The 12273-nt window shown below is 45.6% G+C and overlaps 1 protein-coding gene across 1 annotated transcript in view; it reads right to left on the bottom strand.

Moving 5' to 3' along the window:
* MYRIP (myosin VIIA and Rab interacting protein) overlaps positions 1 to 12273 on the bottom strand; it is a 1654117-nt gene that overhangs the window by 1053277 nt on the left and 588567 nt on the right. The window lies entirely within an intron of this gene.

Below are 12273 nucleotides of genomic sequence, written 5' to 3'. Positions count from 1 at the left end.
ATCTATTACTTGTTCAACAAAAATATAGATGAACAATTGGTTAATAGAAAAATTAAGTACATATTTACAATAAAAAAGTAATTTTAGAAGTATGAGCTCAAATTCTGTGCAGAGAACAGTTCATTGTATTCTTTGGCATGAGCTGAGCAAATGTCCACTGACAATCAAACCCACATTATTATGAGTTGAGACTCGGGTTTTATACAGGGAATAGATCATTTATGTTTTTGCTAGCTGTGGTTGAGTTCTGCTTCATTCGTTTTATCACCTGTTTTGCCTCTTATACATTTGCAGCTTTCATCCTTCCCTGGCACCCTCATATTTTCTTTGTGGCTACCCTGTGTGGTTTTTCTGTTCCTTTGCTGTGCCAGTAGATTGACTCTCTGCTGTCCTGGGGAGCATTACCTGAAACTAGGTCAACGTCTGCTCTCACAACAGCTACACCTATTTAAGCATGGGTGAATTTTGCAAATTCGCGGTTCGCGAATTTGCGCAAATTCGCAAAAAAATCTGTGAATTTGCAGATTTCCCCACGAAATCATGGATTTTTTGGCAATTGCACTATACTCAACTGGAGTACTTTCTACTGGCTAATCAGTAAGTGCTACCTGGTTGGGTAAATGTATCGTGCTTTTCCTACAGTACAGCAGCATAAAGGCCCTGAAGGGTTGTCTTCAGTGACCCTGTGTGTCTGTAACTTTGCCACCACGCCCATAGGTGCCGAGGTCCCTCGAGTGAGCTGTCCATCACAGTGGGGGAAAGGGCGGGAAGAGGTTGCATAGCCTAGTGTGTGTAGGGCCAGGCTTCTGTGCGAGTTCACATGCCTCTTGTTTATAAAGGTCAGAGACCGATCAGAGCAGCAGATAAGGAGAAAGCAGTAAGTGCTACCTCGTTGGGTAAATGTTCATGCTTTTCCTACACTACAGCAGCGTAAAGGCCCAGAAGAGTTGTCTTCAGTGACCCCGTGTGTCTGTAACTTTGCCACCGCGCCCTTAGGCGCCGAGGTCCCTCGAGTGGGCTGTCCATCACAGTGGGGGAAAGGGAGGGAAGAAGTTGCATAGCCTAGTGCGTGTGGGAAGGGGCCAAACGGGCGGGACTTCTGTGCGAGTTCACATGCCTCTCGTTTACAAAGGGTCAGAGACCGATCAGAGCAACAAATGAGGAGAAAGCAGTAAGTGCTGGTCACTGGAAGTACAGGGGGATTGCGTGCGAGAAACTCGTGGATGCCTCCTAGACCCCATCACGGATTACAGTTAATTGTGGACGGTAGATCTGGGAAGAAAGCACACCTGCCTAGCATCGACCGTGCTCACTAGATTCTTGGGCTGATTATAATGCATTACTGAATTTGAGCTTCAACTCGGGCACCTGCTTTATTTATATCTGTAAGTGCTTTCTGCTGAGGTTTAATTTTTGTGACAGGAGCCTCGTTGCCTAATTGTAACTATTCTCTGACCCTGCTGTGGTAAATAATTGATTACCCTGTCATAATTTCTATACATTAATAAGGAACATGCATATAATGAGAGGCAGAGTCCGTGGTGTCCGATTCAGAAGGGCTTTAATACAATGACTCGAGTCACTGGAGAATCGGGTTCCATCACCACGAAGGTTCAGGAAGGATCGTCATCTGAATCTTTATTCACAGAATACATTATATATGGTTAAAAAATACATTGAATTGGATAGAGAAGGCGGAGCGCTCCAGGCGGAGCAAGTGAAAGAGAGAGATAAGAGCACATGGGCGTGAAAGAGGGCGTACACATGGGTGTGCACTCGATGAGTCATAGGTGTGTCATAGGTGGGTGGATGCATAGAGGGGGTCTGCATGGTCAGCAGGAACCTTTACCCTACTTGTGAGCGCAAAACGGGTCATGACGTGGAATTGACGTGTAACTGGGGAGAGCTGGGGGGAGCTGACTTTAGTGCTAGTAGGAGAGTCTAGGATGTCAGAGCGACCTGTACCTTTGGCATTATCTGATATCTAGTGTTTGGAGGATGTATTGTCTGATGTAAAGGTCGCTCGAGCAACGGCTGCTCATCACTAAATGCTAGTGTGTGCATGTATTTCTTCGTGCATTGTGTGGGGCCATGGGCCTTCTATGGAACGGGTCCCAACGGGTTCATTAAAGCACTCGGACGGAGATAGAAAGGCTAGGCCCTATCTTCTGCAGGCTGATTATGTTTACCCCTTTCACTGGACAGGAATGTGTTTCTGTGGAGCTGAGCAGATAACTGTAGGCAAAATACTGTCTTGGCAGGCCAGGCTGGGCACCTCTCGGCTGAGCAGGAAGTAAGTGAGAGGTCAGGGATACATAACTAAACTGCAGCTTTCAGAATATCAGGGGGCTCGGAGCCTGAATTCGGGTCCTGGCTCAGCTGTGCCACAAAAACGTGTTCATCTCGACTTTTAAACGTGTACCATGTAAATGCATTGGCAACATAGGCCTCAGTGCAGAATTAACGTCTCATTCATGGAGGGCCTAATAACTGACATGTTAACATTGGACGGAAATGCAGAGGCATTATTATTACAGGCATGAGAAGGGAATTGCATGATGACATGGACATACATGGGGCATAGGTACATACATAGGGTGCGTGTAGGGGACACACTGACCACGTAAAATTTCTATTTCCTCATTCCCTCCTTGTCCCCTACTGTGCCCTTTAGGACACATCTATATTCATGATACCATCTATCTGTTCATACAGCATCATTTGCTCGTCTTTTTTCATTTGTGCACGTGAACGCGGATGGGGAATACAGGCAGTGGCACACAAGCCGCAAATCGCTGGGCCACATTGCAGACAGAGACAGCAACTGAATATAACTAGTAGTATTATTCCTAGGAACGACAGTACTTTCCATCCCCAAGCTGATATCACACTCCAGAGCCAACCGGACCAAGTCCAGGTGCCTGGGTTTTGGTGTATCTCGTGAGCTATCTTATGGAGCCTTGTTATTGCTGCATACACGGATGGCGCGTTATTTGGAATAAACACGCAACAACTGGAGCCGATCCCTCTACAAGCCCCGCCCCTATCTGCCAGGATGACGTCAAGAACAAGGCGGTTCTGAAGAACAACAAGTCTCATAGCAGACTGCTCCTCGGTCAAGTTTCCTAAAGCAGAAGTAGTCTCATTCACTACTGCTTCCAAAGTTCTTGTTAATCTGCGTATTAATTTACTGTTTTGGATGGGACAAATGAAGAAAAAGAATCCTTTATTGAAATCTGTATATTGCTCCAAAACTGTCTCAGTCTGATCGACAACTGGGGAATCGGTCTCCCTCTTATGTCTAACATGTACTAGTCGTGAATCTCGATGATAATGGGATGGGGCTAGAAAAACAGGTGGCAGTAGGAACGCTATATAACACGTCCCACCCCAGTCTAAGGGCAGACGTACATAGGCTGTCTGACCACAAATAAAATAAGAATGGCGGGAGGCTTTGAAAGTAGACTTTCCTTTATCATTAAATTCAACCACAGTATTACAATCACTGTGTCCTAAATGTACTGAACCTTTCTTTCTAACGCATAATTCACCTTTTACTGGTAAGACTGTTATGAATGGTGAACCTATATTTGTCTCGGACTGGACATTCAGAATCATAAGGTTAAGGGAAACATTTCCTAGGTCATACACTTCATTTTCTAGATCTAATCCTTTCCTTTGGGGAAAACCATCATTGTCTGGGAAACATGCCTTATTCATTACTATATTCAAATCTCCCCAAATCCATTCACTCTGGGAATCTGTGAACTTCCTGTCTTGTGATGATGACATTAAAGCAAACCATGCTCCGCACGAACCATTGTGTGAGAACGGATAGGGAAAGAGGGGCAGAACTCCTTTTGTTTTCTGATAAGGTGGGAGTCGGCCACATACCCAGCAATTCGTTACATTGCTGGTCTGGTGAGAATGGTGTAACATGCGAATAAAAGTATTGTTGCGCAGTGCTAGTCGATAAGACAATTCATGAGGTGGCAGGTCACTGAATGTGTGCTCTACAGTGTCATTGAAGGAAGAATGTATATGAGAACCAAGAGGAGGAAAGAAAACATGTAGCGTCAAGCTTATACAAATAATCGATATACTTAGAAAAAACATAATGATCAGAGTTACTATGCATCTGCTGCATAAGGTCTTGCAGTATTTCTCTGTTTTATCTCTCTGTCTATTCGGGTCTACGATCTTATACATGTCAGGAACCTGTCTAACCGATTCACCCAAGGGGGACTTAAACAATTAAACGCTGTCTGACTTACTAGACCGTAACTTTAATTTATACTCCTGTTGCGGAGTCTTTTCTAGCAAAGGGAGTTTCGAGTCACTGATATCTGGGCAGTCCTTAGTTTCGTTTACTGTTTCGAGTCCATGGAATCTTTTAACATGTTGGGCATGGATCCAGCCTTTTCTTCCCTCGACCTTGACGGCGGTCCTCGTTGTTAATAGTACCAGCTTCGGTGCACGCCAGCGGGGCTCGAGAGGACTTGAACAATCAAAGTTCCGGACTAACAAGGTATCACCAGGGACAATCGAATGTTCTTTCACTTGGGTGTTGTCGGGGAAGGCAGCTGCAACCTGTGAACGACAAGAAAGGAGTGCAGACATCAAGGAAGCCAGGTAATCTGTCAGCATATTACTGTCGACATCGGTAATTCTTTTTGGCAAAGGCGTACCCCACATATTCGGCGGTCTACCAAAAACCACCTCGTACGGGGGCAGTCCTGTTCTGGAATGAGCCACCATACGCATGTAAAAGAGGGCAACCGACAAGGCTACCATCCAATCCACGCCTTTTTGTGCACAGACTTTCGCTAATTTTGTCTTAAGTGTCTGATTGTGTCTCTCGACAAGGCCTGCTGCCTCTGGGTGTCGTACACAATGGAACCTCCACTGGTACCCTAACAGAAGAGATACTTGTTTCATTAATTCAGAGGAGAATGGCTGACCGTTATCTGAGTACACGACACGGGGCAAGCCGTACCGTGGAAAGAATTCTCGGACCAACTGCCTGGCAGTTGTTACAGCAGTGTAATCTGGGACCGGGTACGCTTCTGTCCATCTAGATAGTGCACATACAACTACTAGGACGTACTTGTATCCTCAACATCTGTCCATCTGAATATAATCCATCTGGAGGACTTCAAAAGGGTGGTCAGGAGGATGAAATCCACCTTGTTCCACGGGAATGCCTTTGCCTGGATTGAACTGACAACAGATCATGCAGGTACGCACTTTCTGTTTTGCTGCTGCACGCAGGTGCTTGTTGAACCAGATATTCTGTAAACTGTCTAACATTGCCTTTTCTCCCAAGTGTGCTGGACTATGTGCTGTATTTATAACAACTTGAACCATGGAGTCAGGAAGGAACCATGTGGCTTTGCCTTTTGTCATCCAACCCTGGTCAGTCTGGACCCCTCCTTGTTCAGTCCATTTCTTTATTTCGTCTGGAGTGGCATGTGTCTGTATGTCGAGTACATCTTGTGAGGGATCCCTGACTGTCATGCAGTTTGTCAGTGATGGTACTTCTGTCTTTGTCGTGTCTGTGGGAATGTCTGTTGGAGTCTGGGCTGTAAGTTTAGCTGTTCGATCTGCCAGGTCGTTACCCTGGGAAATGGTGTCTGTGACTTTAGTATGTGCTTTGCACTTCATGATGGCTATGGCTGTAGGCAAGTGTATTGCATCTAACAGAGCCTGAATGAGGGGACCATGCTGAATCTTGGCCCCATGAGAGCTCTCCTGCCACAGAACCCCGAAGTCGTGAACGACCCCGAAGGCGTACTGTGAATCTGTGTATATGTTCACTTTCATGTTTTTGGCTCGTATGCAGGCTTGTGTCAGAGCGATGAGCTCTGCTGCTTGGGCTGACAGTGTGTCAATTCGATGTGTCTCAATGACTTCAGTATCAGTGGTCACTGCATATGCGGCCACTAACTCTCCTGTGCTTGTTCTCATGCATGAACCATCCACATAAAGTGTCAGGCCTTGGTCTGGTAGTGCAATGTCTGTCAAGTCTTGTCTTGGCTTCGTTACTGTATTAATTACTTCCACACAGTCATGTGGTGCAGTGTCTGCTGTGCTTGAGGGCAGAGTGTAGCAGGGTTCAGAATGTTGCATCGTCTTATCTCAATGTGTGGCTGGAATAATGTCAGTTCATATCCTGTCAGTCTTGCTATAGTCAGGTGCTGAGTCTGAGTCCTGTTTAAGAGAACTTCCACTGAGTGTGGAACCTGTACTGTCAGGGGGTGTCCTAACACTATAGAATCACTCTGTCTTATTGCTAGGGCTGTTGCTGCAACTGATTTCAGGCACGCAGGCAGAGCCTGGGCCACTGGATCCAATGTACTAGAAAAATAAGCACAAGGCTTGTGTTTTCCTGCTTGATCTTGTGTAAGGACAGATAATGCTGTTCCATCTCGTTCAGTGACAAAAAGTGTAAAAGGCTTGCTGTAACAAGGAGTCGCTAAAACTGGTGCTTGACATAGAGCTTTTTTCAATTCTTCAAATGCAAGTGTATGTTCTTGTGTCCAAGGGAGGACAGTCAAAGACGCTGCCTCCTGTGTTGTCAACTGTATGAGTGGTTTGGCTAGATATGCGTACTGGGGAATTCATTGTCTGCAGTAAGAAGTGAGGCCAATGAAGGCCCGTACCTCCTTTTGTGTCTTGGGCTGTGGAAGATTTGCAATTAACTGAATGCGGTCTGGTGTCAGCTGTCTACCCCTCTTGGACAGCAAGTGTCCAAGGTACACCACTTGCTGTGCACAGAATTGCAACTTTGAAGGGGACACTTTGTGCCCCTTGTCTGCCAGAAAGTATAAGACTGTCAGTGATGCACGTTCACAGCCTCGTTCTGTTCGTGCTGTAATCAAGATATCGTCCACGTACTGGAGCAGTGCGGTGTCGGTAGGCATGTGAATACTGTCTAGATGTCTTTTCAATGCTTGACTGTAAATACTAGGACTTTCTGTGAATCCTTGAGGAGCCCTCGTAAATTTAAAACTGCGTCCATTTAAACAGAATCTGAAAAGGTACTGGCTCTCTGGACGTATTGGGACACTAAAGAAGGCATTCTTGAGATCGATTACAGTAAAGAACGTCGCTTCGGAATCAATTGCAGTCAATAATGAAGAAATGTCTGGAACTACTGGGTACTGGGGTATTATGCATTTGTTCAGTTCTCGGAGGTCAATCACTAGTCTGTAAACTGGTGGTGCATTAGGGTCAGTTCGTTTAAGAATAGGGATGACAGGAGAATTACATATATTGGAGTCAGTTTCTACAACCACTCCCTGTGCAATGAGTTCGTCAACAATTTTCAGTAATGCTACGACGGCATCAGGTGGTAACTTGTATTGTCGGATTCGTGGCAGTACAACTCCTGGTTTGAGAGTGACACAGTGTGGCGTAATGTGCATGTAACCTACATCAGTCGGACCTCGCGCCCATAAATGCTGTGGTACATTCTGGAGTCTGGGATCAAAATCTCTGAACACATAATGTCCTTTAAAATCAGGTAAAAACAATGTCACTCCTTCCGGAGAACAACAAATCACTGCTCCTAGTTCTTTCAATGTCTTTATACCAAGCAAATTTTCCGGACATGACTTAGTAAGTAACAAGTCTGTAGTACGGGACAATGGACCGACACCTAGGGAAACTGGCTTTGACACATCGTTAACAATAGGCTTTCCTGAAAATCCCAGGGAAACATTCTGTGAGCCTGAGAGGGGTGCCCCTGGAACCTCGTCATGACTGATGGTAGTTCTGCTCGCCCCTGTGTCAATCAGAAATTTTCTGTCTTTCCCCAATACACGACTATGTACATACGGACCCTCTTGATCTACAGGAACCTCAATAAGGGACAAGCCAACCTCCCTCTTTAGGCTATTTCATGAGTACTGTTGATATTCTGGATAGTCTGACTGCGCGTACTGATACATTTGTTGCGTGACATGTTGTGTGGCAGCTATTGGTTGCGGTGTAGCTACTGTCTGTTGCGAGTTCTGTGGCGTTTGCGTGTTCTGCAGGGTGTTATCCTGTCTAGGAGGACGAGGTCTTTCTTTTGTCTTGCCTGTAGCTATATTGTGTTTCAGGACAGCATATTCATTCACATAGTGACCTGGTTGCTTGCAATAATTACAGTTCCCCTTAACAGGTGCCTTGCTCTTTTTATGTCCATCAGCCGGTACTGATTGTGCAACTAGTACCTTCATTTTGGTATCTTTCATACGTCTCTTTTCATGTTCCTGTTCCTCTCTAATTCGGTTCTGGTGGTATTGTAACATTTGCAACATTTGGGAAGGGCTGTTTGCTTGCCAGGTACTCTCAACCTTCAGTACTCTATTTTTAATCGGTGATAAGGAATTCTCTAGTAATTTGCTCACAAAAAGATGTGGATACGATTCACTATTTGTCTTAAGGCCACTATTAATAGTAAAACATTTTTTGAATCTAGAATAAAAGTCACTGGTGTCTTCGTCTGGTTTCTGTTTGCAGGCCGAAATAGCATCCCAATCTTCCTTTTTAGTAACTAATAATCTCGGCAGGACCTGTATTAAGAGTTCAGGTAGTGCTTTGGCTTTATCCCCGAGGCCAACACCAGGGCCCCGCGTTTTATCCTCATCTTCCAATTCTGTCCAACTTATCTTTTTCTCTCCCACTTCCCAATCTTTTTCTTTCAGCTTTTCATAAATGCCTGCAGGTAACAGTACCTTTAACAATTTATTGATGTCAGCGTATGTATAATCCCCTATGTGGAGAATGTCTTTTAATTCACGGTGGAACCCCCCCGGGTCTTTATCATGACAGGGCAGCAATTTTTTCATTTCCAGTATTTCTATTTTTGTCAAGGGTGTATAAACATATACTCGTTGAAGCTCATTCGCTGCAGTTCTAACGGGATGTACCTCTCGAAGGGGGTTCTGTCTGTCTATGTGGAAAATCTTTCTGTCGTGGTGTGGGGCAGGAATCAAGTGCGTGGTCAGAAAAGGCAAGTACTTATGTCGTTGGTCTAGAATGACATTAATTAATTCGGGACCTAGGCCTATCCATCTCTCTAGTAGTAGATCGTCCAATAATTTATACAAGGGACCTGGATCAGAATGTTGGCTCTCGTACAATGTGATCAGATGTTGAACCATGTAAATACCAGCTAAACGCTGTTCTTCCACAGGAAGACTTAAAAATGTTTGTGCCACTACGTCATCATTATATATGTTAGAATTACAAGCCCATTGAACTGCTGACCGGGCTAGTTCCTGTTCATGCATAGTGTGAAGTTCATCGCCCCCTACTCGTCTTTTCAGTGCATTCTCAGTAGCTTGGAACAGGTGTTCGAGAGAATATCGTTCCCGTATGGGAGGACCATGTTTACTGTAATCTAGGCCTTTGGGTCTGTCAAACTGTCTTGCTCTACCTACGTAATTCATTTTATTCACTTCCTCTGTTTCGGGCTCACTCTCATCTGATGGTAAGTCGTCCTCTTTCTCGTCTGACTCTTTCCTGTGTGCGTCTGACTCCTTCCTGTGTAAGTTCAGAATTTCTTTACGAATTTTCCTGTACATACATTCTATCTTTGACATTGTATCATGTTTACTGATCCTGTGATGCGGGCGGAGGGAGAAAAGGATTGTTACCAGGAGGAGGAGGAAAACCTGCATTAACATAATCCGGAGCGGCCTCTTCCAAATAGGAGGAAAGAAAAATGTCCGCTGCTGTCGGTTTATGACTACGTATTTTAGTTGGGATCAGTGGTGGCGGCAAATTACTTGGTACTTCCGGGGTCATTTTAACTAGTCCTTCAGCGAGGACGGGATACATGCCTTTAATAAGGGCATTTCTTTGTCTATCTGCTTGTTCTGCCTTAACCAGTTCACCTTCTTCCTTTAGCTCTTTATCTCTGACTTTCTCTGCTGCTTCTTTACTTCTCTCGGCTTTGTGGATTTCTTTCTCTGCTCTCCTATGCGCTTCTTTACGCCATAATTCAATGGCATCTTTCTGGGACTGTCTAGCTTTCTTTTTCCATAGTGCTTCCTCTACTCTCATAATGCAATCAGCATCCCATGTCCCTGAGACAGGCCATCTATATTTCTCATCCAGATCCTTCGTGTAATCTACCCATAGGTCTAAAAACAGTATGGCGTCTAACCCGTGCTTTTGGTACATGAAATGGCCAGGAGTGTCCCTAGGCGGGACGGGGACGGTCTCTTCGAGTATCCCTTTCCTGGTCCCTATCTGACGTAATTTTGAAAACAGTGGCATGTTGGAACCAACTCGAACGAAAACACAATATACACAAGAATAGACTGAAAACAACCATTCATACTACAACATTAAAACATTAAAAACAGATACTTCCTAACTAACACATAGAAAAAAAACAATCCTGGAAAACTGTTGACTTTATGCACTGCAGAACAGTACAACCATACCGGTCTCGTGAAGAGACACGTCTTTACCGCGTCCACCGAAATGGACACGTCTCTACCGTACCTGTGTACCCAGATACGTCTTTACCGGGCTCAAATAAATGAACCCGTCTCTATGCGTTCCCAATAACGGTACTCACCGGGAAGCAAAACTGAAGGCCTCGGAAGCTCGATACTGGACTGGACTGCTGCTACTGCTTCTGCTGCGCATGCGCCTCGGAACAGGTGGGCCTCGGGATACCTCGGACCTTGCTCTCTCAGCTTGGGCTCTGGTGGGGATGGTCCGCGATCCTCACCGCCTCGTATGGATGCCTAGTCGCAGTCTCCGTCTCCTCCGTGGGCCTGAGGGAGTAGGCAGGAAGTCCCGCTGTCGTGTACACTTGAAGTCCGTCACGGCTGTAGAAGGGGTAGGGGGCTGGACCTACATCGCCGGCGAGTGGGGAAGGGGACTGGTCCCTGTTCGGGCGCCAGATTAATGTGGTAAATAATTGATTACCCTGTCATAATTTCTATACATTAATAAGGAACATGCATATAATGAGAGGCAGAGTCCGTGGTGTCCGATTCAGAAGGGCTTTAATACAATGACTCGAGTCACTGGAGAATCGGGTTCCATCACCACTAAGGTTCAGGAAGGATCGTCATCTGAATCTTTATTCACAGAATACATTATATATGGTTAAAACATACATTGAATTGGATAGAGAAGGCGGAGCGCTCCAGGCGGAGCAAGTGAAAGAGAGAGATAAGAGCACATGGGCGTGAAAGAGGGCGTACACATGGGTGTGCACTCGATGAGTCATAGGTGTGTCATAGGTGGGTGGATGCATAGAGGGGGTCTGCATGGTCAGCAGGGACCTTTACCCTACTTGTGAGCGCAAAACGGGTCATGACGTGGAATTGACGTGTAACTGGGGAGAGCTGGGGGGAGCTGACTTTAGTGCTAGTAGGAGAGTCTGGGATGTCAGAGCGACCTGTACCTTTGGCATTATCTGATATCTAGTGTTTGGAGGATGTATTGTCTGATGTAAAGGTCGCTCGAGCAACGGCTGCTCATCACTAAATGCTAGTGTGTGCATGTATTTCTTCGTGCATTGTGTGGGGCCATGGGCCTTCTATGGAACGGGTCCCAACGGGTTCATTAAAGCACTCGGACGGAGACAGAAAGGCTAGGCCCTATCTTCTGCAGGCTGATTATGTTTACCCCTTTCACTGAACAGGAATGTGTTTCTGTGGAGCTGAGCAGATAACTGTAGGCAAAATACTGTCTTGGCAGGCCAGGCTGGGCACCTCTCGGCTGAGCAGGAAGTAAGTGAGAGGTCAGGGATACATAACTAAACTGCAGCTTTCAGAATATCAGGGGGCTCGGAGCCTGAATTCGGGTCCTGGCTCAGCTGTGCCACAAAAACGTGTTCATCTTGACTTTTAAACGTGTAACATGTAAATGCATTGGCAACATAGGCCTCAGTGCAGAATTAACGTCTCATTCATGGAGGGCCTAATAACTGACATGTTAACATTGGACGGAAATGCAGAGGCATTATTATTACAGGCATGAGAAGGGAATTGCATGATGACATGGACATACATGGGGCATAGGTACATGCATAGGGTGCGTGTAGGGGACACACTGACCACGTAAAATTTCTATTTCCTCACTGCTTCGAGGGTCAGAGCAGGGTCAGAGAATAGTTGCAAGTAGGCAACAAGGCACCGCTCAGGAAGCACTTACAGGGTTACAGCAGGTGCCCAAGTTGATGTTAATTTCTTTGTAAAATTTTTGTAAATGGTTACAAAGAAATTAGCTTCAACTTGGGCACCTGCTGTAACCCTG

The sequence above is a fragment of the Lissotriton vulgaris genome, chromosome 10 (genome assembly GCF_964263255.1).
Source record: "Lissotriton vulgaris chromosome 10, aLisVul1.2, whole genome shotgun sequence".
In the NCBI taxonomy this organism is placed as follows: domain Eukaryota; kingdom Metazoa; phylum Chordata; class Amphibia; order Caudata; family Salamandridae; genus Lissotriton; species Lissotriton vulgaris.
The sequence above is the reverse complement of the archived record's forward strand: the minus strand, read 5'-3'. Positions and strand labels throughout refer to the sequence as shown.